General features: G+C 59.2%; 1 long non-coding RNA gene across 1 annotated transcript; it reads right to left on the bottom strand.

Moving 5' to 3' along the window:
• Nucleotides 1-241: 241 nt before the first annotated feature.
• On the bottom strand, nt 242-3,548 carry LOC130543993 (uncharacterized). The gene is made up of 2 exons (XR_008959832.1): nt 3,448-3,548; nt 242-2,857 (listed from the first exon to the last, which is right to left on the bottom strand). It is a non-coding gene; the product is annotated as an uncharacterized LOC130543993 (long non-coding RNA).
• Nucleotides 3,549-26,250: the final 22,702 nt, after the last annotated feature.

The following is a 26,250-nucleotide window of genomic DNA, read 5'->3' as shown; positions in this document are numbered from 1 at the left end:
AGTGCCTGCCTTCCTCCGGTCTGGTCTGCCCTCTGCCTGGGGCGCTAAGGGGCCAGGGGCCAGAGCACACATGACCAGGCACCAGACTGAGTGACACAGACAGAAACTGCTCCGGGGACACCTGTCCCTGGGGACACTGCCCTGGAAAGGGGGACAAAGGCTTCTGGGAAAACAAGTTGGGGAGAAAAAGGAGGGAATATGAACTTTATGAATCAAAAATTGCTCCTGGACACCACGCGGGGCCCTTGACACGGGTTTGCTTGTTTATTCCTTGTTACAACCTTTGGAACGATAGTCCCCCCCCCCCCCAATTCTCAGAAGGGTGGTGACGAGATGTGAAGCCACGTGCCCAGGACCACAGAGCGGCACGTGGCCAAACCAAATCAAAGCCAGGTGTGGCTGGTGCCAGGGGCCCCGTGCTCGCCGCCTTGAGCGCGCCAGGGACCTTCGCGCCACCATCTGCCCCACCCCCATCCTTCACGGCAGCGCGAAGGCACGTGGGCTGGGTGAAGCCTGGCGAGTGCAGAAACTAACTTTGTCACCCCAGAAGGCGGCTGTGAAAGCCTGAGGGGAAGTGGGTCGGTCACTTGTCCTCTGTGCCTCAGTTTCCTTGTCTGTAAAATGGGGACATGATGGCTCCGACTTCATACTGAGGATACATATCTCTACCGTGCTTAGAACAGTTCCTCCCTCAAAGAAAGCACGGCGTAAATGGTTTTAAACAAATCAATGGGGAATCTGGTGGGTCCGAGTCCAGGCGGAGAGGCTGAGGAGCCCAGGGCTGTCTCCAGACTGAGCCGCTCCTCCATGGGGCCTGGGCCAGTAGGAGGCATGCGGATGGATTTCCTGTGCGGGGACGGGGAGGTCATGGCTTCACTGGCTGGCGGCTGGAGCAGGTCCCTAGAGAGCCCTCCAGCAAGGTCGCCAGGCCTGAGGGCAGTGGGCAGCCCCGCTCCCCTGGTGCCGGGAGGCTGAGCCGCTGGGGGCCACCCCGCCCAGCCCCTTCTGGATCCAGGCTGGGGAGGGAATAAGCATCCTCCCCCCTTCACGGGCTGGGTGTGCACACGTGCTCCTGGGTCAGACCCCTAGGAAATGAGAGGGAGTGAGGCCGTTCCCTGAGGGTGAGTTAGGTGGTCGGGTGAGGGGGTGAGTCCCCCCATCAGGACTTTAAGGTATAAAGTCATGAGGACACTCCAGTGCAGGGGGTTGGCCACAGTTCTCGACCAGGTGTCCCGGACTGGATGCTTTCCGTTCTGACTCCATCATTCCCTCACTTTACATACAGTGGGCACCTACCCCTGCCTGGTTTGGGGGATAAGCTGAGCGCACAGTTCCTGACTTCAGGGGACTGACAGTCCAGGTAACACACTGGACCCTGTCATTGTCACTGCCCGCGGGCCCCAAAGGAGAGGTGCAGGGTGCTGCCGAACTGCATGGGTGCCTGAGCTCCCGGGAGGTCAGGGCAGCCTCCCCTGGGGCTGTCACGGGGGTGGAGGGGTGAGTGGGGGCTATCTGGGAGGCTGAGGCCTGTAGCCAAGTCACCTGGCCTTCTGTGGGTTTCCTGGCCCAGACTCCTCTCCTCCCACCACCTCCTGACTCAACCCATAGGCAGGGGGCCCCTCACCTGCGGAGGGGCTCTCACTAGTCCCTCTTAATCCCTCCGCGGGAGGATGGCAGCTAGGAAGTTCAGAGTTCTCTGGAGCCCAGGGTCCCCTTTTGGGGCTGGGGGGATCATTCTTGCTTGATCACCAAATCCCCCTGACACACACATACCACCCACCCCAAATGCGGAACCTACATAAAACCCCTTATTAAGAAATTGGTCAATTTCCTGCTAATTAAAATAAATACTATGCCACACGAAAGGCCAATTAATTTTCGGAGCTGCCAGGGAACTAGAGCCTGGAAAATGTGCACCCCCACCCCCCCACCCTCAGAAAAGGGCCCCCAGACAGCTCAGGTCAGCGGCGGGGGGAGGAGCTGATCACACACTTCCATGGGGTAGGGAGGAAGCCAGGACCCCGTGACCGAGCAGTGGCCAGGCTGGCGGGAGGGGCTGCTGGGCGGGGCTTCCTTGTCCTGGGAACCCTGCTCCCTCAGCCCTGGAGCTCTAGACTGTATTTCTCCCGGGAAGCGTAGAACCAGAGACAAAGTCTCGTGGGCCAACCCCACTTTCTCCATAACAGGTATCCTTAGTTTGTGAAAAAGATGGGGTTCTGGGCTTCTGGTCACCAGGTCCTGCACCCCTAAGTTAGCTCACTGAGCCCCACAGCAGCCGTTGGAGGGAAGGGCCAGTGACCCCACTTTGCAGATGAGCAAGCTGAGTCCAGAGCCCCAAGTCCCTCTGCTGAGGTCACAGCTTCTAGGGGCAGAGAGTGGGATGTTCGCCTGGTCCCCTCGCCTGCATCCAGAAAAGTCCGCAGCGGTTCCTTTTACAACATGGAGGATTTTACCTAAAAGGGGCAAGACAATTGCCATGTCCACATAAGAACACATTTCATCGGTTGTTTGTTCGAGGTGAGGCTTACCAGCTCCCTCATCATAAGAAAGCTCGTGCTCACTGAGAGTTTGGTGCATGCCGGGAGGTCTACTAGGCACCCTAGAGTTGTCGTCTCTCGGAATCCTCACCAGGACATGAGAGATCAGGTAACATGCCCGAGGTCACACAGTCTGCCCACAGCTTGGCCACAGTAATCTTGTGTCTTTAAGGTCCAAGTCTTTCCATTTCCTCAAGGTCAAAGCCAAGGTCTATGGGTCTTCTTCTCTCCTGGCAGGGCAGCCAGCTACCGAAGAACACTGGGTTCACCACGTGACCTTGAACACGCCCCTTTCCCTCCTGGGGCCTCAGCTTTCTCATCTGCCAAATGAAAGGGCTGAACTCAATACTCCCCCGGACTCCATTCAACTCAAGCATCCTGCAGGGACCCTGCTTCCAGCCAAACGGTAGCAATAGCCATCCCTCTGCTGGGACAGGGAGACCAGGCTACCTCACGGCGAGCATCAGGACGAGGCCTAGTGGCCAGACAGGGACACAGTGAGAGCCGTGGGGACAAGGGCCCAGCCAGGCTGGCCCCAGAGCCCCCCAACCCTGGCTGTCTGCACACTGCAGACTGCTAACTGCCCAGGCCAGGAGGAGAAGGCAGGGGAGGTATGCAGGGGAGGGGCTAGGAGAAGTGCAGGAGCTGGGGGGAGCAGATGGTGGGGGGCCCCCCTGACCCTCCATGGAGCCCCCAAGCCTCCCCCTCCCGCTGAGCTCTAACTTAGAAACCCCAGCATTTCACAGAAGCTTCTCCCTCGGGAATCATCAGAGAAGCACTGAGGCGTCCTGTTTCTCCTTGATAAGGAAGGAGAGCAGGAGCGGGAGCGGGAGCGGTCTGTCTGCCGTGCACGCTCCCTGCTTGGGGAAGGAGGGCTCCGAACATCCAGCCCACTCAAAGGAGCACCTACTGTGTGACAGGCACGGTGCTGGACACCGAGGACAGGAAAACGGAGCAGCCATGGCTCTCGAGCCTGAGAAGTCATCCTGAAGTAGAATCAGACAGGAGGTAAACACGGACGCCGCACCAGGACAATTGCCACTTGGCTCTGTGAGCACAGAACTCTGGAAGCGACTTGTCAGCAGGGTGTTCCCAGAGCCCTGGCTGACCAGGCTCTGAAGGCAGCGTGGAGAGGACAGGACATTTCTGGCAGAGGGCGCAGCACAAGCAAAGGCCCAGTGCCATGAGCGAACAAGGTTTTCTGCAGGCGAGGGGGAGAAAGCAGCCTGGAGTAGTCCGAGCGCAGTCACATGGGTGGAGATGTTGAGACAGGAGCGGCGGACTGGGGTTCACGTGCTCAAGGCCTGCCTCGCGCTCTGCCAAGTTTAGAGGCAATAAAAGTAATTGTGAGAGTAGCCATCCCACTACTGAATGTTTACGGTGTGTCCAGCACCGTGCTAAGCCTGCCTCAGGCACTAAGGCTCCCAGAATCTGCCAGCAAACCCATTAGATGGGTACTGTTAGCATCCCCATTGATGGATCAGGAACGGAGGCCCAGAGAGGTCAGGTAAGTTGCCGGTAGTCACACAGCTGACAGTGGCCAGGCTGGCACTCGGACTCAGACTCCTAACTCTCATCCGGCAGCGTGTACTGCCTCTAAGGTGTTTGGACTTCCTCTTAAGGGCCACTGAGAGCCACGAGGAATTTTTGAAGGGACGTGGGTAGCACCGTCTCGGTGCCCTGAACCCCTAAGTCAGCCTCGCGGAGACTTGGCACATCTGTTTTCCAGGTCCACTGGCCATTCCACATTTCCCAGCCTGGATCTGTTCTTGTTTTCCTTTTGCTCTTTGCCGAACACCAAGGTTTGGCCTGAATCTTCTGCCCCAGCCCACTGTCTGTAGGTTCCAGCCCTTGGGCTGTGGGGTCTCCCACTTCCAGGGCCTCCGCACATCCCAGACTCCCCCTGTTCAGGGGGCTCAGGCCCTCTGGCCCTTCCTGGGGATCCCACATTGCCCACTCTCCTCTCATGCCCGCCTTGCTCTGGGATAGCATCCGGGGGTGTGGCTGGGATGTGACCTCCGAGGCCAGTAGAGGTGGCCTCTCCATGGGGTGCCGTAGCAGCACCGGGCCCCTCTCTCACTTCCTCCCCCAGCCTCCGGCTGCCTCAGCAGATGTGGGAGACCCCTCGGCATGTCCGTTCTCCAGCCACCGCCTGTACAGATGGAGAACCTGAGGCCCAGACCTGGACAGTCCGCAGAGCAGCTAGGGACCGGGCATTCCTGTGTTATTGCCCCGGCTCCAGGATCCTGGTCTTTTGTGTTTACTGAGCACACATTACTGAAAATGTGTGTTTTCACACATTTGGTCCTCACGTAAGGCCAGAGTGGGGTGGGTTAAAACAGGAAGTCTGGGCTCTCCTGTTGTGGCTCCTTCTGCCTCTAAATATGCAGAGTCCCAAGTGAGCATCTGTGCCCCACAAAGTGGTAAAAAGAGGCAGGTAGTAGGTCCACGACTTGCCTAAGTTCATGTAGCAAGCCGGCGACGGTCGCAAGGGTCTCCTGTCTGAGGTCCTTCCTGTTCTTCGGTGTTAAGACTGGTAAAAGCATTTTGTGATGCTCCCCTTCCTGTGTCCGTGGCAGACATTACTAATTGATCACAGCACTCTCTCAGCCCAGATGCAGCCTCGGAATCCTTCTCAACACATGCTTCTCAATACAGCCTTTATCCCTGAGAGCTGGTGATCGAGGTGACGTCTGTTGACCACTCTCCCCAGACTTCAGATCTAGTCTGATCTCATCCCTGGCCGCGGGCCCAGCACACGGCGCAGGTCACAGTAACAAACATTTGCTGAGTCAGGGAGGGAACAAATGGCGACCACTGAATGAACAGCCTTGCCCAAAGCCAGTCACTCTAGACCCGCTTCCTTTGTAGTAACGATGTGACAATAACAATAACAGTCATGTTGCAGCGGCTGAGGTTTCCCGGGGCCTCCAAGGCATTTCAGCCGAGCTGAAAGACCACTCTGGGAGGTCATGTCCCCAGGGCCACACGCCGCGTGACACAGTCAGGACCTGACCCTGCCTGCTGGCCCAGCGCTCCGCCCCTGACCCCATCTCAGCTCGCTGTTTACCATCTGGGCCAGCTGGACTGGACCTGGGCCTCGACTGGGGACATCGTGGGTGTCGAGGGCAGATCCCAGGCGCTAGGGTGGCAATGGGTTGATTCAGAGCTGCCTCGCCCTACTTGAAATTTTAGAATCACAGAATAGGGGAGAACACAGTGCACCCCCTTCTTTGTACATGTAGGCCCGGAGGGGGGGTCATCTAAAGACCTTGGCTGAGGTGGGTCTGCACAGTCCGGTCGCAGAGCCCCCCAGACGTCCTCTCTCCCGGCATCCTGTGAATCATAGCTGTTTATTGAGCTCTTGTTTAGAATGTGAAACCCTTGGAGGGAGGGACCCTGGGCACCTAACGTTTGAGCATTTGGCTCAAGATGGGTGCTCAGTAAACACTGGATGGATGGATGGAAGGGAAGGAGGAGGTGAGTGAGTGAGTAAATGAGCAGATAGATGGATGGGTGGATGGACACGTGGGTGACTGTCCCTTACACTGGGAGACATCCAGTGGCTCAGGCAGGGAGGGAAGAGGATGGACTCTGAGATGTGAGCAGGCCGGTCACCCCAAGGCTCCTTCCCCCCCTCTCTAGCATTTTCATTAGGACACGTCTGCTGCACCTGGCCCCTTGGCCCCTGCCCCAGAAAGATACAGACGCCTCTGCCGGCTTTATTAAGGACCTATTAACCCAGTGTCTTTCAGCCCTGGGTTAGAGAAGCCAGCTCTGGGCAGGGCTAATGATGCTATCACTGCGGACCTCGGTTTAGAGCCCCAGAGGGGCTCCAGTGGGGAGGGCTAGGAACCTAGGGTCACAGTGAGGGCTTTAGAGCCACACGGGTCTGCCTGCTTTAATCCTAGCTCCTCTGCTAATTGGCTGTGTGGCCCTGGGCCGCTCCCTTGCCTTCTCTGAGTGGCCGCTCCCTCACGTGTAAAATGGGCTAATAATGTGCTTGTTTGAGAACGCGCTGAGCCGTTGCATTCTATCATTCAGCACCGAGGAGACTCTTGGTATAACCAGTGACATCCGAGGACCCTCCGGAGCCAGGCAGGGCGGAGCCATCACCCACATCAGCCACCTGACCCTTTTGGGACAGGCAGGTGCTCTAACCCTCCTTAATTTATGGATGAGCAAACTGAGAATAACGGGGAGATTAAGTCACACAGCCACACAGCCAGGAGGTGACAGGGCCAGGATTCAAATGTAGGCAGCGGACGGCACAACTGGGCAATTTCTTCCCTGGCTACCGAGCAGGAACAAAGCCTGGGCCGATGGGTGGGGCTGGAGGGGCGCCTTTTCCACCACCAGTCGCGCCCCCCCCCCCAGCGCCTTGAGGTGACAGCAGAGCAGAGCAGAGGGGGAGCTGGGATAATAATAGAGATTTACAGTTTCCAGCGCAATTAACTGCACCATCTGGATGCCACACGTCCACCTGGGTGTGTTAGGGACCCCAACGCTTCGGCATAAGTGGCAGGAAGGGACAAGGGGGATGGGAGAACTGTCATGCGCTGCCAGGTTGGGGGCAGAGGCTGTGTGGAGCCCACCGGGCTCTCCTCGAGGCCCCCATGTGCCCCCGAGGGGATCTGTCGCTAAGGGAGCTGGGTCCCTGCCAGTTTCAAAAGAGTCCAGAATGGCTGAATCCAAGGCTGCAAACGCAGAGGGGACGTGGCCTGAGCCAGGAAAAGGTCAGAGGATGCGCAGAAAGAGCGATAGTGACATAAACACAACACGATCCTTGCTTTCAGGGGTGCGTGACGGTCCAGGACTCGACCACCTTGTGTTCTGTGCCACGTTCCAGCCGTGTGATTCCCAGCAAGTAGCATCACCCGTCTGAGGCCCTGTTCTCTCGCCTGTGAAATCAGGATCATCATGGAACATATCATGGTCGTCCTCACGAGGGCTGTTTTAAAGGCTGAATTGGGTAAGGAAATGTACAGACCCCGGTGTAGGGCCAGGCGCAGAGTAATTCACAACCGGTGGTTGTTGCAATTATTGTCCCATTTCCCAGAGGGGAAAACTGAGGCCCAAAGAGGGTAAGTGACTTGCCTTGGGTTGTACTGTGACAAAGATCGACCAGCCCTGGGCCAGAGCGAAGCCCGGGGTCTCAGGGCTCCAAGGTGGCAATCCTGGGTCATGCCAGGGAGAGTGGTAAACCCCTTTGCAGCTCCAGCAACAGCTGCCCTGTTCTGAGTGCCTACTCTGTGCCAGTTGCTGCTAAGAGCTTTCATGCATCACTTCGAGGAATGATCACACTGTGGGAGGTGGGCACTGCGCTGTCCCTATCATCCAGGTGCTCAAGCTTCAGTGGGGCCCCGGCTGGGATTCACAACCACGGCAGTCTGGTTCGGAAGCCCTGCTTCTCAGCACCAGCTACTGTCCTTGGTCGGAAGTGGGGTCTTCTCTCCACTGTAGCAACTGCTCCCAGCTGCCTTCTGTGTCTTCATTTCCTCCTAAAAGAAGGAGAGGCCTAATGATGATGCCAAGTCGGCCATGGTGGACCTGAAGTCTTCAGAGAGAAGATTCCCCTTCAGGGCTGGGGATCCTCTCCCACATGTGGAAAGGGGGCCGGAGGAGGGAGGAAGGAACATCACCCCATGCCCCCCATTCTCTCCTTAGCTCTGTGGAGGCTGAGTGGCCAGCACAAGGCCACACAGGGGACCAGGCTGGCTGGGGGCAGCAGGAGAGGGGAGCAGTAGCAGGTCTGAAGCAGCAGTCCCCCTTCCTCATACGCTGGCTCCCGACATTCCCATCTGGTCAGCCTGGACGCTGCAAGTCTGAGTCCACCCCATACAAAAACGAAAGTGGACCGTTTCCATTAGAGAAAACCCCAGAGACATGGGCTGCTCTGCTTGCCTTCCCTCTTGACCAGTGTGACCAGGGCAGGAGCTAGGAAAACGACAGCTGTCCTGCCCAGGGGAAAGAGGTCCCAGAGTCCTTGGCCCTGACCCCCTTCGGGCCATACCCTGGGGAGCAGCCCCAAGGGCCTGGCGCCCACTTACACCCCCCTGCCAGCAAGGAGCAGTGCCAGATGGGGAGGCTCTGGCTCATGGCTTCTGCCCCAGCTCCGCAGGTCCCGTGACCTATCCTCCTGGGACCCCCTGGCCTGTCCATCTGAGATGACCCTTCCCCCTTTCCCACAGAAACCCAGACCTCTGACCCTTATTAAAAACAAACCAAACAAAATCTGGAAAGAAAAAAATCCTCCACAAACAGCCTCGGAGATGATCGTGTCTGCCCCAACACACACACACACACACACACACGCACACACACACACACGCACACACACACGCACACACACACGCCTCAGACCTGCACGGCTGCAGCCAGGCTTTCGCGTAAACAAGTTGTTGGAGAGTGCTTTTGTTTATGAAACATTCAGGTTTCCCTCTACTTCCTTGGGTGGCGGGGTGGACTGTTTCATAGTTTTCTGTCGACCGGGAAACGGAGAGGGAGCCTGGGGTTTGGCGGGATTTCATTTCTCCCTCTGTGCTCTCTGCCGGTTAGAATCTGGGGAAGGGCAATCTGGCGAGGAGAAACGGAGCGGCAAACCCAGGAGGGGGGGCCCCCGGGCCCCACCTGGGAGAAGTCCCCCACCCCCACGGGGAGGTCAGGCTCGGGGAGGGCGGCAGGCAGGCCGGGGCTCCCCTCGGCGACCCGGACGCGCGCCCCGGGGCTCAGAAAACATTGGGGACTCTGGCTGATGCGTCCCTGCCCCTCGACTCCCGCCTCCAGCGCCGGGAAACGGACGAATGAGCCAGGAACAAAGGCTGGGCTGCCTCCCAAAGGCGGACAACAAACAGTTTTGCTTTTTTTTTTTCCGCACCCTAGCGTGCGGCCGGGCAGCTTTGGGGTCCGGGCGGCACCGGGGCTGCGGCGGATGCCGCCGCGACGCCCGCGCGGGGCAGGCCCCGGGGCGCATGCGCGGGCCGGGGCGCAGGAGGCCGCGGCCGCCCGCGCAGCCTCGCTCGCGCCGGTCTCCGTGGCAACGGGCTCGCGGGGGGAGGGGCCGGGCGGCGTGGGCTGGGGCGGCTGCTATTTCTGCCGCTTCCTGTTCCTCGCGGCCACGTCGCCATGGCAACGGTGTTACTCACCGCGGCCGCTTCCCGGCTCGGCTGGCGCGCGTGACCCCGGCCGCCCGCGCCCCCTCGTCTCTCACTTGCTGCGCTGCCGCTCCCCCCCCCCCAGCGGCGTCCTCCTCCGGCACCCCGGTCCATCCAGCGCGCCCCGGCGCCCCATCCTTCCCCCTGCTCCCCGCCCCTCTCCGCCGGTGCCCGCGGCCCGGGAGGGAGGGCGGAGGGAGGCAGATTGATGGGGGACGCTTATTAAAAAACATTGTAACCGTTTCCGTTTTTATTACGTTGACAAGGGAGCGTTATTTACTGTTATTGTTTGCCGAGCGGGCCGCGGCGGAGCGCGGGCGGCCTCCCGGGAGCTCACCTTTCGGGCGGGCCCGGGGAAGTCGCGGGTGGGAGCGGGAGGCGGGGGCGGCGAGGGGGCGCCCGGGGCAGACGCGGCCCCCCGGGGGTCCTGCCCTTCGCCCCTTCCCCCGCCAGCCCGGCCGACCCCCGCGGCGGGGCGTGTGTACGCGGGGAGAGACTGCAGAGGCCGGTTGACTCGTGCTGAAGGAGAAAGGCAACAAAAAATAAAAAAGGAACAGATGACTTCATTCTCGGGAAGGCTCCGTCCTACGTGGACCAATTTCCTGGGGACTGTGGTGGAACAGCTCGGCTGCCGTTGGAAGCACTTAAAACTAAACCAGATAAAGACCAGAAAATTCTCAGCATTGCCTGAGCCGAGCAAGGGCAGGTTGGTGGTGCGTGAGCCCTGGGTGTTCAGGGAAGAGGGTCGCGTTCCTCCACCCCCGCCGGGGCTTGGCTTCCAACACACCTCCCCGCCTCCCCACTCAGACTCCCTGTACCCTGAGAGGGTGAGCAGCTGCCCCAAGGTCACACAGCCAGTTTTTATTCTGCTTAGACACCCGCAGGGACAAACTCGGCAGAGGCTGGGGAACGAAAGCCAGTGGCTGGACTGGGAGCCTTGGAACAGGGTGAGGCTCAGCTGGAGGCCCAGCAAGGGAAGATGAACTCGGCAGGTCTAAGCTCTGGCTGGCCTGGCTCCTGCTTACCCCACTGGAGCCTTCAACTGGGGGGTTTGTGAGAGGTGTGTCCACAGGGATCTGATGGGCCTGAAGGATGCCCCCACCCCCAAGCCCCTGCTGGCATGCTAATCTCATCCTGCTAATTAAAGTTTGCAGTTCTGTCCCTAACTCAACTCCCCACTCTTGAACATTATTAACTGAAAGGCAAACAATTGCTGTTCCAGACAGAAACCAGAGGAAAAAGGCCTCTGCAGTTCACATTCTAAAAAGGATTAAAAAAAAAAAAAAAAAAAAAGATGTTTATACTTACCAGCAAATGACTCCTAATGAACAGACCAGATTTTGGAAACTTAATTTTCAGAGCCCCCTGCCCCAACCTGTTTTGTGTTTTTATCCCCCTTCCAAGGACACGAGGCTGGGGATTTGGTCGCTACAGCGTCTCCTGGTCTCTTGGTCTTAGATGATCAACCAGGGCTTTTCCAGGCCCAGGATCACCTCTCCAGACTAGACTCTCTGGAGTCTAAAGCTACAAGCCGGTTCCCCACTAAGGCCTCTGGGTCTGGGGCGCTGCAGCAAGATAAAGTTATCTTCAGCTCTGTTCCCAGCAGCCCCCACTTCTCAGCTTTGGAGCCCTCCCTGAATGCATGAATCAAAAGTCTTGGGCTCCAGGAAAAGAGAGGACCCGACCCCACCCCCACCCCAAGTCCTTCCCCAGTCCTTTGCCGCCAGCAACCTGGTGTGGGAAGGCAGCACCGCCCTCCACTCCTCCCGCTGGGCTGGTCTTCCAAGCAAAACTCATCTCTGGGGACAGGTTTAGAGTTTAGCTGATGTGAGAGTCCTGCCCCTGGGCAGTGTTTGAATAGGACTGAGATGACGGAGGACACCAGCACCACCCAGAGCTAAGGAGGACCTGGGAGGTCATGCAAACCAACCTCTTCTGCTTTCCTGTTTTACAGGTGGGCAAACTGAGGCCCAGAGAGGGAAGAGACCTGACTCAGATCTGCCACTGGTTAGAGGCCAAGCCTGGACCAGGACCCAGGTGCCTTGCCTTCCAGTACCGTGCTCACTACCCCGCTCTGATCCTTCTGTGGAATTATCTGTAGGATCAGAAGTTCAGGAGCTCTGAAGTCAGGCTGCCTGAGATCAAGTACTTCTAGGTGAGACCGGGGACAAATGAATTCTCTTTGAGCCCCCGCGGTCTTGTGTGTTAAGTGGGGAAGAGAGTACCAGCCCTGGGTTGTCTTAAGGAATAAAGGTGGTCCAGGAAAAGTCCTGGCACTAACACTGGTCCATACTAGTACTTAACTTATGTTGGTGATGATGCTGATGGTGATGGGGGAAGGGGATGCTGGTGGTTGCAGTGGGTTGAGTGGTGCCGCCCCCCCCCGCCCCAAAAGATATGTCCACATCCTCATCCCTGGAACCTGTGAATGTGACCTGATTTGGAAAAAGGGTCTCTGTAGATGTCATGAAGTTAAGGATATTGACATGAGATCATGCTAGATTACCCAAGCGGGGCCTCAGCGCCATCACAAGTATCCTTATATGACACAGAAGAGACGAGCGGGACACCGAAGGGGAGAAGGCCAAGTGTAGACTGAGGCAGAGAGGGGAGTGATGCAGCCACAAGCCAAGAACACCTGGAGCCACCCGAAACTGGAAGAAACAAGTAAGGATTCTTCCCAGGAAGAATCTTCTGGGAAGGGACCCCCGCTGACCCCTTGATTTTGGCCTTCGGGCCTCCAGGAGTCTGAGAATAATCTTGGTTTCAGCCACCAGGATTGTGGTCATTTGTTAGGCAGCCCCAATTAGGAAACCAATTCAGTGGGGGATGCTGGCTGATATGCTGGGGTGGTGGCGGGGGGGGGGGGGGCGCCGTGACCGTGACCGTGACCATGGCGGCAATGATGGCGGTGCTGGCGATGTGGACAGTGGCTATATTCATTTCCTGGGGCTGCTAACAATGTACCCCAAACCGTGCGGCTTGTAACAGCTGAAATGTATTGTCTAAGAGCTCCGGAGACCAGAAATCCAAAATTAGATGTCAGCGGGGTTGTGCTCCCTCGAAGGTGCCGGGGAAGGAAATGCTCCAGGCCTCTCTCGGGGCTTCTGGGGCCCCAGGGGTCCCTTGGCTTCTGTGTGCATCGTTCTCATCCTCCAGTGTCTGTCCTCACGTGGCGTCCTCTGCGTGTGTCTGTCTGTGGGTCCACACTGCCCCCTTCTAGAAGGACGCCGTCATATTGGATTAGGGCCCTCCCTCATGACCTCATTTTAACTTGATCACCTCTGTAAAGACCCTATCTCCAAATAAGGTCACCCCACCCCAGGTGTGGGGGGGTAGGACTTCTACATATCTTTTTAAGGAGACACAATTTACCAATACAGTCGTGCTGGTGGAGACAGCGGCGGGGGGGGGGGGTGTTGGAGGAGATGCTGGGCTGATGGTGGTGGTGAAAAGAGATGGGAGAGATAGAGATGGTGATGGGACGAGGCCTCAGCCCTGGACCCCCACAGTCTGCAGGGGTTACCCAGGAGCAGTGGTCAGTTCCCAAGGTGCTCTGGAGACCAGGGATCTTCCTGCAGGGAAGGGCTGGCTGGGAACGTCCAGCTGAAGGAGCAGGGAGACGGGAAAGATGATCCCAGCACTTCGGTGCCAAGTTAGTGCCGTGGGAAGAAGAGCCAGACACTCTTCTGGAAGTTCTGCTGCAGCAGCTGTGAGGCCTCGAGCAGACGCTGTCACGTGTGGGCCTTGGGTTGGACCTGATACCTGGGATGGACCTGTTTGCAGAGTCATATTCTGGGGCCGCCTCAGGCCAGGGGGAGGTCAGGGGGAGCAGGGGGTGAGGAAGGGGGGCTCCCCCTGCTTCTGCCTCCTGCCTCTCCCAGAGGATCAAGCGAGCGTGCTATTTCGATGTGCAGCCAAGTCCTGGCCCTCCCAGCTGCCCGAAAGCTCCCTGAGGGCAGGGACCAGGTTTGCTCAGCACAGGGGGCTTTAAAGAACTCCCTTCTCTCGCCTTCTGGGCATCAAGGAGCTAAGACAAGGTGGCGGGTCCGCCTGTTTGAATGTGCTCTTTCTCCCCCAGACCTGCATCCCTTCAGGAAGCCGCGCCACAGGCAGCGGCAGGAGAGCCCAGTCAGCCTGGCCTGGCCTTTCTGCGGGAGCCCATAGTGGAGGCAGACCCAGCCCCGACCCCAGAAAGCCAACTGGTCTCCTGCAGAAGACAGGCAGGGCCCCGGCCGCTGGTGTTTCTCTTACTAGACACCATTACATTCCCTCCCTTCTCAGCCTGTCTTTCTCTAGCTTTCGAAGAGGAAGACTGATCCTGACTGTAGCCCTTATTCATTCATTCATGTGTCCGGTTGTGACCGTCAGTGAGCACACGCTCTTGGCCAGGCACCGTCCCGTGCACCAGGACACAGTGGGCAGCAGGCCCGGCTTCCCACGTTTGCGCTGCTCACGTTCTAGGGAAGAGACAAAGAACAAAGAAACAGGCCCATACCAGGATCCAGGGAATAAGATAAGTTAGAGAGGGAAGGAAAGCAGGGTGAGGGGCTGGGCTGGAGTTCCGAAACAGGGCTCACTGAGGTGAAGAGGTGACCATGGACCCGGTGTGGTGAGGAAGTGAGCCCCCAGGAGGGGTCTGCAGCAGAGGGAACGGCAAGTGCAAAGGCCCTGTGGTGGCACCCTGAGGCGGGGAGCAGAGTGCTCAGGTCACCTTGACATCTCAGGCCTTTTTCTAGGTATGCTTAGAAGCCAATGCAGACTGGAGGGCAAGAGCGAGCCCAGGGCTGATTTGTATTTTTAAAGAATTTCTGGTTTCCTCGAGCAGAGCACAGACTCCAGGGGCTGGCGTGGAAGCTGGGAGACCAGGTAGGGGCTGGTGGAGTCCAGGCAAGAGACGGTGGTGGCCTGGAAGGGGACAGCAGCGGTGGGGAGATAAAAATGGCTGGATGTGCGGTATATTTTAAGGAAAGCCATGAGGATTTGCCAAAGGATGGGCCGTGGGTGTGGAAGGAAGAAGAGTCGAGGACGACTGCGTCATCGTGGGCAGTGGGAGGTACCATTTCCGGAGATGAAGAGCAGTGGGGGTGTGGTGGGGAATCGAGAGTTGGCATTTCTGAAAAGCTTGTCTGATACGCCTAGAGCGGCTCACTTCGAGCTCTCTCACACTGCCGCTTGCAGCACAGAACCCCCGAAAGGCTGACTCCACTAGTATCCCCCTTTCTCAGATGAAGAAACTGAGGCCCAGAGAGGCTAAGTAATTGACCCAAGCATGGGAGCTGGTAAGGATACCACCCAGGTAGTCTAATTCCAAAGTTCAGTTTCTCATTGGTTCAGTTGTTCCTTCGTCTGCTCATTCATTCATTCATTCACTATTGTGTGCACCGTGTGCTAAGCCTTGCTCTAGGCTCTGGTAACGCAGCCATTCTTTCAAGCTGTGCACTGGGGAGGCACTGGGGAGGCGATGGTAAGCAAGCCAGATGCAGGACCGACCTGCGTGGGGCTGGCTTTCCATGGAGGAGACAGGCAGGTGACGGAGCAGAGAGAAGCCCAGTGACAAGATACTCACAGATGGTGCTAAGTGCGGTTGCGGAGAGTGGCGGCGTGCTGATTCAAGGCCAGGAGAGGAGCACGTGCTGCAGAGAGCTTGGGGCTGCCTGGGAGGAAGGGAGACAGGTCAGAAGCAGCCAAGCCAAGAGCAAGAGGAATGACATTCCCAGCAGAGGGAAAGGCAAGTGCAAAGGAGCTCTTGGTGGGAGAGTCAGGAGCGGAGAGAGCCAGGGAGCAGCCAGGGAGCTGAGACACCAGCCACCAGGAGGAGGCCAGCTGGTCCAGAGGCAGGTGAATGGGGGAGAAAACCAGAGCAGGGGAGTGAGGGGGGCTGGCCCCACAAAGCAAGCAGCCCTGGGACTTCAAGAAGGACATCGAGGGAGCATTGAGCACCAAACCCGAAACATGTGTGTGTAGGCCATGGCCCCGGTGGAGACCAGGAGAGGGATGGCCCAGACCCCAAAGGGGTGAGGCACACCCCCCAGGACTTCCCCTGTCCTTGAAGCCAGGGCTGACTCCAGAGCTGTGCCAGAAAGCACCAGACTGTTCCACGCCGGGGCTGTGGCCCTCAAGGAGACCTGGGGCAGAGCAACAGCCGCCCTCTGGACCCACGGAGTCCGATCTTCTGGGGAAAGCCAGGCTGAGCCCGGGTCAAGTCATTCACCTGCTCGCTCACTCACCGGACAACTGGGAACACCTCAATGCGTGCTGCCCGTCCTGGGACGCAGCAGGGAGAAAGCCCAGGTCCCTTCCATCAAGGAGGGTGAAGGTTTATAAATAAATGTAAAGTCGGGTGGAGGGATGGGTGCCATGGGGAGCGAGGAGGCACCGCCAGCCCGAGGAAGACGGGTTTCCCTGTCGGAGCTACAACAGTGACTCTGGCTTTGGGGACCTAACCCTGTGGAATGGTCCTGAAGTCTTGGGGTCCTCCTAGCTCCCGCAGCCACGGGCAGGCCCCTAGCGAAGAGGGTTCTCTTTGTCCCCCTGCCTTCCCCTTCCCACACTCGACCCTTCCTCCCAGCCCTTGGCCCTCCTTTCCTTGGTCAGCTGCCCACCTGGGGGCAAAGCCAGGTCCGCAAGCAGGGCAACCTCCCAATGCCCAGGGGCCTGTGTGAGCGCCAGGGAGGGGTTTAAGGCACCTGCCCCGAGCCATCGTGGGGGGAAGGCTTAGCTCCTGCAGGCCCTATCCCTCCCCCCCCACTACCCCATCTTCTGCCTGGGTGCACAAAGGGTTGGGGGGACAGGGCCCCTGAGCTCCACGCCCTGGAGGCTGAACACTTCTTGGGGGGCAGAGGGCAGGGCTGAGTATTTAAAAACACAGGCCCGGCAAATAAAACAAAACAGCTAAGAACAACCGCTCCCGTTGAAACCCTCAGCTGAACTAGTATTCCCAGATGATCTCAGGGTAGCCGCACCCCCATTGGGGTTACTCTCATTAGCCCCTTTTGACGGAGGAGGAAACAGAAGCTTCGTGGGCCCAGTGACTTGCCCAGGTGGTAGAGCCAGGACTCCGGGCCGATGACACGCAGCTGGGCTTGTGGAATGGTGGAGAAACGGGGGCGTCAGGTGAACGGCAGCAGTGCCAGCAGCTCCCACAGACACCCTGCCTTCGGGGCGGCCCCCTGCGTTAATCCCATGCTACAGACAAAGAAACCCAGAGCCCAGGCGGGGGAGTCAGTTACCCCCAACATTGCACACCAGTGAGGGGGTGAGAGTCGAACCCAGGACTGTCAGATTCGAGGGCGCAGGCTCCTGTGAACCTAGGAGAACAGAAGGGATGAGTTAGGTGAACGGCAGGCCTCGCCATGTCCCCCACAGGGTGTGGAGGACCAGGCCCTCCCTGGCCACCCCGGTGGCCACCCAAGCGGGCCCGATGGCCAGCCCAGCTACTCTCCACTCACAGCGTTCCGCGGTGACAATCTGTGTTGCCCCAGCCTGGACCCAACTCCCCTGCCCTCAGCGCGGCCCTCGATGGCTGGTCCCTGCAATATGATGACAACCGGGAGGGTGGTCTGGGGAAGCTGGCCTTCCAGAAGCTTGGACTGCTCAGGGGTGCCCCTTGCCCCAAGGCCTCAGAAAAGGCAGCCGCCAAATCCCGGAGCCTGCCGGGCCTAGGATCCCGTGCTACCCCGGCCTTAGGGTAGGCTGAGCCAGGAGGTTCCTCCAGGGGTGGGGACCCAGGGAAGGGGTATGGGGTCGCCTCCCACCACCTCCTCCTGGGAGTAGCCCTCACCTCCGTCACTGGTCACTGTCGCAGTGAGGATGGGCAGGGGCCCGTGGCATGCGTGTGTGCGTGGTAGGGGTGGGCAGGGTGGGCAGAAACAGCAGGATGGGAGAGGGAGGACGGGAAGGAGAGATAGGAGAGAGAGACAGAAGAATGAGAAAGCTGGAAATAGAGAAATGCTGCTGGGGAGAGGGTCTCAGAGGGAGGGGAGACAACAGAGGGAAGGGGGACCCCAGGGAGGGGCGGCTGGGGAAGAAGGACCCTGAAGGCAGAGCCCCAGGAGCAGGAGGGGGAGAGAAAAGGCCAAGGGGAAGGGAGAGAAGAGGAGGGGAGGGGAGGAGGGGGAAGGGGAGGAGGAGCACGTGCCCAGAGTACAGCTGGGGGCCCTGAGAGGGGGGCCGGGGCTGAGGCTGGGGAGTTAGGGGGCCCAGATGGACAAGGCCAGCACTTTCTCCATATAACATCCTGAGTCAGCCCCCAGGGCTGGGGGGAGGCAGGGGGCCAAAGGTGGCTCCCTCACCAGCCCCCTCCCCAACTGATCCAGGGAAGAGGACTGGCTCTAGTAGGAGGACAGCCAGGAAGGACATAGTGCGGTCCTTTAGGCCCTCAAGCTCCCCGACCTTGAGCCCCCAAAGCCCCAAACCACTCTTCTTCCTGCTGTGTGACCTTGGGCAGGGACTTTGCCTCTCTGGGCCTCCAAGGCCCTGGAAAGGTGCGGAGCTCAGTGTGGAGGTTAAGTTCTCAGGGGCTGCAGGGGTGAGACCCAGACAGGCCTGGAAGCCGCTCAGAGTGGCAGGGTGTCCGAGCCTGAGGGGCCTGGCCTCTCTGGGCCGCATGCCTCCTCCACAGTATGGGATGATAGCATAGGGTCTGCAGTGCCCAGCTGCCGGGACGATGAACAGAGGGATGTGTAAACTGTAAAGTGCGGAGGACAATGGTTTGCTTACCTGAAACGGTCATCCACAAAGGTAAGTTGAGGTTCGTGCCAAGTTGAAGGGGAAGGCAGGTGTGTTGAGAAGAAGGGACCCTAAACCACCTGGGTCAGGAGGACTCTGCAGCCTGGACCCATAGAAGGGCAGGGCTGTCCTGGGGGCTCCCGCCAGGCACAGGGGGTCCCACCGGGGCCAGGTTGGCTGCTAGCGAGTCCTGGAAAGGCATGAGCATCCAGGTGGGCCCCGCTGCAGGTTAACCTTGGAGACAGGGGCTCCGGGAACCCCCTAAGCCCCAGGATCCCCTCATAGTCCCCCCGCTCCTGTTGTCCAAGGGCAGAAGGACATAGGGACGGGGAGGAGGCTGGGGTCCCTGGTCCACCAGGGATTTTTCCCTTTTGCTAAAGGCAAGGAGGGGTGAGGGGAGAGGAGAATAATCAGTGGCAGGGAAGAAGAGATGGAGCAGGAAAGGGAGGCAGGGAAGGAGAGGAACAAGGGGAGAGGGGTTGGAACCTTGGGAGAAGCAGCCCAAGGAAAGGAGTAATGAGAAGAGAAGGAGGCAGCAGAAGCAAGAGGCATTCGGGCTCCTCCACAGCCCATCTTCCAGAGACAAAGGGCCCGAGGCTGAGGAGGGGAGAAGGGGGGGGGTGCAGGGAGAGGGAGGGAGGGCACGCTGTGCCTGGGCTCCAAACCCAGCCGAACCCTTGCCCCTCATCCAGCTGAGGCTCTGACCCCGGGGAGAGGGAGAGCGCTCCAAACTTAAGAGAGAAAAAGTCTGCCAGCTGCCCTTGGGGCTGTCACAACAGATAAAACCTCATCCAGGCTTCACCGGGAGCGCCCCTGCGCACTAATGCATAGCAGAGAGCTAAAAATACTGGCTTGAGCGGGGAGGAGGGTGACAGAGGGAGGAGGGGTGGGAGGAGGGAGGAAGAGGATGGGGAGGAGGGAGAAGGGAGAGGCATGAGGAGGGAGAAGGATGGGGAGGAGGGAGGAGAAAGGAGGGAGGAGAATGGGAAGGAGGGAAGAGGGAGAAGGAGGGAGGTGAGGGAAGAAGATGGGGAGGAGGGAGGAGGGTGGGGAAGAGAATGGGGAGGAAGGAGAGAGGAGGAAGAGAGAGAAGGATGGGGAGGAGGTAGGAGGAGGGGGATGAAGGAGGAAGATGAGGAGGAAGGAGGATAGGGAAGAAGAAGGATGGAGAAGAGGGAAGGGGAGGGGGAGGAGGGAGAGGATGGGGATGAAGGAGGCGAGCAGGGCTGCACATCTGGGCTCAGGAGGCCCTGGTTTTCCAGAGTGCCCTGATGACCCCGAGGTGCGGCTGCAGGCAGATCACTGCTTTGGGACCTGCCTGTCCCGGGGACAGGGCGAGTTGGGGAGGAGAAAACAGGGGAGAGGCAGGGAGCAGAGAAACCTAGGAGAGCTGAGCTCTGAAGGGCTGGGGTAGAGATGGAGGGGGAGGGGGAGAGAGGGAAGGAGGAAGGGAGGGAAAGAGGAAGGAAGGAAGACAGGAAGTGGAGTGTCCCTGGGGCTCTGGGGCACAGACCTCCAAGGGACCACATGCGCCAGAACACTGCCGTCCTTTGCCCCGGATACTGGGGAGTTTGGCTCCAGGCATCTGGGTTGATCAGGTGGGCCTGCCCCTAGGCTTGCTTCTGGTAGCACCCCCTCTTTGGTCCCCTGAAGGATGGGCCTAGTCTGGCTCCTTGAAGAAGACCTGCTAGTGATGTAACCGGAGCCCAGCCCCAGCCCCAGCTAAGCCTGGACATCTGGTACCCAGAACATTCTAGAGAGGGAGGGATCCATGTTGTCCCCATGGGACAGAATCACTCATTCATTCAATATCTATCGAGCACCTTCTCTGGGCTGCCATGTGCAGGATGCTGGGGTACAGGGAAAAACAAGACAGAAACGTGCCTGCCCCCATGGACAAAGAATCCTAGACCCCTAAACACACAAGGAGGGGAGAGAGAGAACATCAGCAGGGCAATGACAGGGGAGGGTGGTCACGGAGCCCCTCCCAGGAGGTAACACGGACCGAAAACCTGAGTGGTAAGGAGGATACAGCCGAGCAAAAATCCAGAAAGGAGGGTGCCCGGGTGGCTCGGTCGGTTGAGTGTCCCCTCTTGGTTTTGGCTCAGGTCATGATCTCGGGGTGATCTTGGGGTCGTGGGATCAGACCCCTGCATCAGGCTCTGCATTGGGCATGGAGCCTACTTGAGATTCTCTCTCTCCCTCTGCCCCTCCTCCCACTTGTGAGCGCTCTCCCTCTCTCGCTTTCTCTCTCAGATAAATAATTAAAATATTTTTTAAAAGATCCAGAAGGAAACTAAGGCTGAGAGACAGAGTGAGGTTGCTGGTCCGAAAGTGGTCACCAGCAAAGCAGGATTCAAACCCAGGCCTAGCTGACCCCACACCAGACCGGTAACCCAGGTCTGTCCTCCAGCTCCTGAGCCAGTGTCACTAAGGGCCGGGTGGATGGGGAGGCAAGGAAGCAGGGAGGCCAAGGGACCCAGGGCCCAGGAGTCGTGTGAAGCAAGATCTCCCTTTCCTTGGTTCCTGAGCAGCCTGGAGGTCTCATCCCCATGCGTAAGCATAGTCCCAGCACTCTGCCATCTTTAGAGCTGTCCCTGTGGCAGTGGGCAGATGTCCCCACCCTGGGACAGACCCCACCAGGCCTTGAAGGGTCGGGTGCCCCTGGGAAAACCACCTCAACTCTCTGCAAAGCAAAGCCTCTTTGCTTGAATTTGCTAATCTCTTTTTTCGTTCCGAGCTGCCACCCCAGTGCTAGGAACCGTCTTGTGGCCTTGTGTGGGCAGGGCCAGGGTGGGCCAGGGGAGGGGAAGCGGATTTGGTCTGAGCTCTAAGCCGCTGTCCCTGGCCACAGGAACTCAGGCCTGTCCCCTAACTTCTGTGTGCCTCAGTCTCCTCTTCTCAAAAATGGGCTCCCATGAGGTGTGGAGGAGATGCCCATATGTAAAGCCGGGCACCAGCCCAGAGAACACACACAGTCGGGGTTGGGGGGGGTGGGCATCTCAGCTCAGACACCCCCTCCCCAGAAATGCCTGTCCTGACCACTCTTTCTCTGCCGCCTTGCTCAGTTCCTCAGCTAACCCTCCAGCTGCAATGTTTACCCGGGGGGGGGGGGGGCCCTGGGCAGTGACCTAACGGTCTAGGCCTCAGTTTCCCCATATGCAAATGGAGAGGGTAGTGACTGCCTGGTGGGACCGTGGTAAGGGGAGCTGCCTGGCACGAGGGGCGTGCCCTTAGGCCGCAGGGCATCCTCGCTCGCCACAGCATCTCATTCCCTCTGCGTCTCCCCCACTGGACCCAAGCCTCCTCCAGGGGTGCCCATCTCCCGTGCATCGGGCGCCGGGCCCGTGCTCAGCTCCTGCTAAGTGTCCCGGTGGTGCTCGCTGAGCAAATGCTGGCTTGAGCTTCTCCCCCTGCCTTGAGTACCTCTTCTGATTTCTCGGAATTTGCTTCGCTGACAGAGAGCATGGTCCAAACCCCTGCCCTGGGACAAAACTGAAGGACATACTGCCTTACTGCCTGCTCCCGCTTGCCCGAGCTCATCCTGTCCCCGTGTCCTTCTCTGCCGCTGCCCCGGGCTCTGCCTTCCTCCCCCCTCAGACCCCTCTGGGTCCCCGGGCGGGAGACAGCGACCTCCTGCAGCTGGGGTCCCCTCACACACAAAACACAGAGCAGGGGTGTGACCTGAAGAGGAACAGAAAGAAGGAGGATGAGACAGAGGGTCAGAGAGAGACCCGAAAATGATTACCAGCAGACTTGGCAGCTGGACTTCAATTATATTTAAGTTCTATGTATCTGGCCTTTCCTGATATTTTTATCCTACTGTCTGGCTAACCTTTTAATGAAGCCCCTGATTCTTAGAGTTTTCCCACCTTCCCTGTCCCCCAGCTGGGTGCACACATGTGTGCGTGTGTGCGTGTGCGTGTGTGTCTGTGTGTCTGTGTGTGCAACTGGGGCAGGAGAGTCGAGAACAGCCGGAGACTCCTCTGGGGGCCGGAGGGAAGGAGGCCTTTTCCCCACAGCTGAGCAGAGCCAGACAGCCCCCCCCCCCCCCCCCCCGTCCCCAGCACCCAGGGCCCAGCGGGGTTTTGCCAAGGTGACGGGCTGGCAGGCTGTGGCGGCCGTTTGTTTGATTTCCCCCTACTTCCAAACTAGTTGAAATTACACACCAAGCATCCATTTAATTAAGTTTTCCGGTGTGTGGCATAATTAGTCAGACACATGACTGGTACAGGGTGGGCGGTCCCATCCCGGCTCTTGCCTGTTAGAATTCTCAGCCCTCGGGCCACAAAATATGGCAAGTTGTAATCTGGGGGCTGGAGGCGGCGGGCGAGCCAGCCGGACCTGCTACCTCGCTCCCTCTGCAGCCTCCTGCCTCCCGGGGGGGGGGGGGCAGCTGGGCAGGTGGTGTTGGCAGAAACAGACGCAGATGGAAGTCTGTGAGACCTTCACCTTCACAGGGACCCCAGGGTCCGGCAGAGTCGGGCAGTCCGGAGCTAGAAAAGGGGCTTTGCCCTCGCTAGGGAAACAGTGTTTTATCTCTAACAGTCCATTTCTGGGGCATAGTCACCCAGGGCCTAACTGCCACCAGGGCTGCCCAGCCTCTTGGCTACAGCTGACTCCTAGACGGACAGTCACGTAGGCACTGAGTCGTGTTGGGGATGGTAGGGTGCTCCCCTCTTGTAGACCCAGGTTCCTTCGTCTCTCCCACACATGCAGGCTGGACCTCGGGGCGACAGGCCTGTGGCCCGGCTGGTGCTTCTCCATCCCTGACAGCAGAGGCGGCCACGACGGCAGGCTCCCTCTCCCCGGGGGAGAAAGCCCTGCACTCCCTCTCCTTGCATGAGGTTCGGGCCACGGCCTGGTGACCGACTGAGCAAGCAAGAGGCTGTCAGAGCAGCTCCCCTATTGAAAGTGGGCCTCATGCGGCCCCCTGGTCCAGCGCCCTCACCCCCAGGCGTAGACCACAGCTGTCCCCCTTACCCTGGCTCCTGGTTTCGCCCCTCTTTCCAGCACTGGCACCCCTCGGGGCTCAGTGAGCCTCCGTGGCTGCTAAGGCCCTAGCCCTGTCCCGAGTGCCCTATGACACAGGCCCCGAGCCCCACCCCTAAGTCACCACCCTCCCCCCTTTCCCCCTTCTCTCTCCCAACTCAGGCCACCTGTGGACCCTGCTCTGACCCTCCCAAAGGGCCCTGGGGCAGGACTGATCACCTAGCTCAGGGCCCTCTGAGCCTGAGGGCAGCCCCAGCATGTAACTTACCACCACCGAAGGCTGAGTTCAGGACATGGGGTGAAATAATAGAGCGAACCTTTATTAAGCTCTTACTGTGTGCCAGGCCCTGTCCTGCCCACCGTGCTTTGCTATATGTGAGAGTCTCTGGTTTCTGGCTCCTTCCACCCCCACCCCCCACCCCTCCCCAGCCTCCTGTCCAGGGGAATAGCTGGGATTGGAATCTCTGGGTCCCTCAGCAGAGCACACAGGCTTGACCACCCCGTGAACAGCCTCCCCCCATCCTGCCAGCCAGCCTCCTGTCCTCTCTTCATCCGGTCTGTTGGTCTTCCCAGCCATCTCCCGTCCAGCTTCCTCTAACCCCCCATCAACCTCACGTCTGTCCTCCCTGCTGTTCCCCTGGCCAACCACCCGTCTATATCCCACCCGTCCTCCCAGCCTCCCGAGCTCCGAGCCTTCACTCAGGCTTTGTCATGTCCCCAAGCCTGCATTCGGCTGTCCCCTCAGCCAGGCACACCCCTCCTGCCCTCGATGGCCTGGCCACTCACGCCTGCTGGGAGCTTTCCCTGATCTGTCCGGTGCCCCCACCCCTGCGCCTGTCCCTGCCCCTGCAGCGCCAGCCTCTCTGTACCCCCAGGGTGGGCTCCTCGGTGCCACCACCGTGCCGGCCCCCGATTAGGAGCCCGAGGATGTCGCTGGCTCTGCCATCTCGTTGGGCTCTGCCCCCTGCAGTGACGGGAGCAATGCCACCCCAGGGGCGCGCACAGTGGGACGCGCCTTGGGGGACGCGACTAATTTTAACAACAGCCTTAGGAAAAGACAAATCTGTCCCTTCTTTCCTCCTTGGGGAAAAGAAATGTATGTGTGCGCACACGTGTTTAGGCACGTGTGGTTCGGGGCATCAAACACCAGAAGGCCGCAGCCCGGGCATCACCCAGCCACACTGGCTGTGGCCCACGGGCGGCCCCCTGGCGTCCAGGGCTCCCTGCGTGTGCTCAGACACCCAAACTCCTGGCAGCGCGCAGGCGGGCCTGCCCTGGTGCCCCGCAGTGTCTCAGTGACCTCTGACCCGCCGGGGGAGGCAGCTGAGCAGAGAGGGGTATGGGAGAGCCTGGCCACTGGCAAGCCAGGCGCCCTCGAGCCAGCTAGTGACCCCCAGGGACCTCAGCCGCCACCCCTGTCAACCAGACAAGGCAGGGAGCCCACTGGGCACCCCGCTGGGTGCCCCCGGCCTGTGTCCCTCCTCTCCAGACACAGGCTGGCTCCCCAGCCCGGGCCAGCTGACAGACAGACCAATGAGGGCACGCAGCCCAGTTCGCTCTGCACGGACCCACCTTGGAGCTTGGGGTCCTCGCGGGGCTCTGAAGCATTTGGAGACTCTCCCCCGCACCTCCCCCCCCCCACCCCGCCCCATCCTTTTCCCTTCCAAAGCAGGATCCGGCCTCTTGAAATTCTGCACACTAATAAAATTGTAACTAATTTACATCCGAGATGGGGAGTGAGTGGCAGCCGTTGTCATGGAGACCATCTCCAGGGCCCTGGCTACCTCCGCCTCTCGGTGTAGCCGAGAGATCAAGAGATCCTCGCTCCAGCTCTGCAGCTGGGGCCAGTCCTCTTGCCTCCCGGGCACCCTGCCCTCCTTCCCCCACACTGGGCAGGCCCCGAGGGAGCGGGACGGGGGCGGGCACCCGCAAACACACACCAGAGGTGCAGACGGCTCTCCCAAGCTAGGCCTGTGCAGCCGGTCCGCCCTGGCTTCTCTCACCCTGTGGGGCCCCCCCGGCTTTTCTCGCTTCAGCTGGAGGCCCCCAGAGGGACAGGAGGCCCTTTCCCTGAGCACAGTAAACAATGGCATTCAGAGTGGGGACAGTTTCCAGGGACGGAGGGCAGAGCAGCAGAGCCCTGGGCTCCCCAGACCCGTCCTCCTGGGGTCCGCTCTGGGAGGGGTCCCATCCCGGACCCTGAAGTGTCCAAAGAGGAGGAGATGCACTCCTTGGTCTCACAGAGCTTGCCTGCTGGAAGGAAAGATGTCAAAAGAATGAAGTACGAATTGGACACCACGCACTGGGCTGAGCCCCTCACGCGTGAGCTCATTTACACTTCAAGGTGACCCAACGCAGGGGGTGATATGTTAACCCTCATCTTATCAATAATGAAAAGTTCTCAGAGGGGTGGGTGGACAGCACCCAATCGGGGCCCGGGGAAAGCATGGGAGCCAGAGGCAAAGCCACATTCTGATTCTAAAACCATCATAGTAAAGGTTATAAATGACCTCCGAGGACGCAACAGAACAAAATAATTATGACAAAGCAGGGTACAAGCAACCAGAGAAGGGGTGAGGGCACAGAGGGGCCTTCAGGGATCATGGAATCTAAATGGGGTTTTGAGGGATGAATAGGAGTTCCCCAAGGGGCAACGTGGGAGAAGAACATTCCAGGCAGAGGGAATAGGTACAAAGCGAGGACTTGCCTGGGACATTCAGAGACCCGAGGCTGGATTCGGGAGAGTCATGTAGAAAAAGGAGGGTCCGCAGGGGCCCAAGAGGGAATGGGGTCCTGAGGGGCTTTGCTCACCAAGCTAGGCCTCCTGGAGCTTATCC

This window comes from Ursus arctos, unplaced genomic scaffold (genome assembly GCF_023065955.2).
Source record: "Ursus arctos isolate Adak ecotype North America unplaced genomic scaffold, UrsArc2.0 scaffold_18, whole genome shotgun sequence".
Classification (NCBI taxonomy): Eukaryota; Metazoa; Chordata; class Mammalia; order Carnivora; family Ursidae; genus Ursus; species Ursus arctos.
Note: the sequence above shows the minus strand (reverse complement) of the source record. Positions and strands in the feature narration are given on the sequence as shown.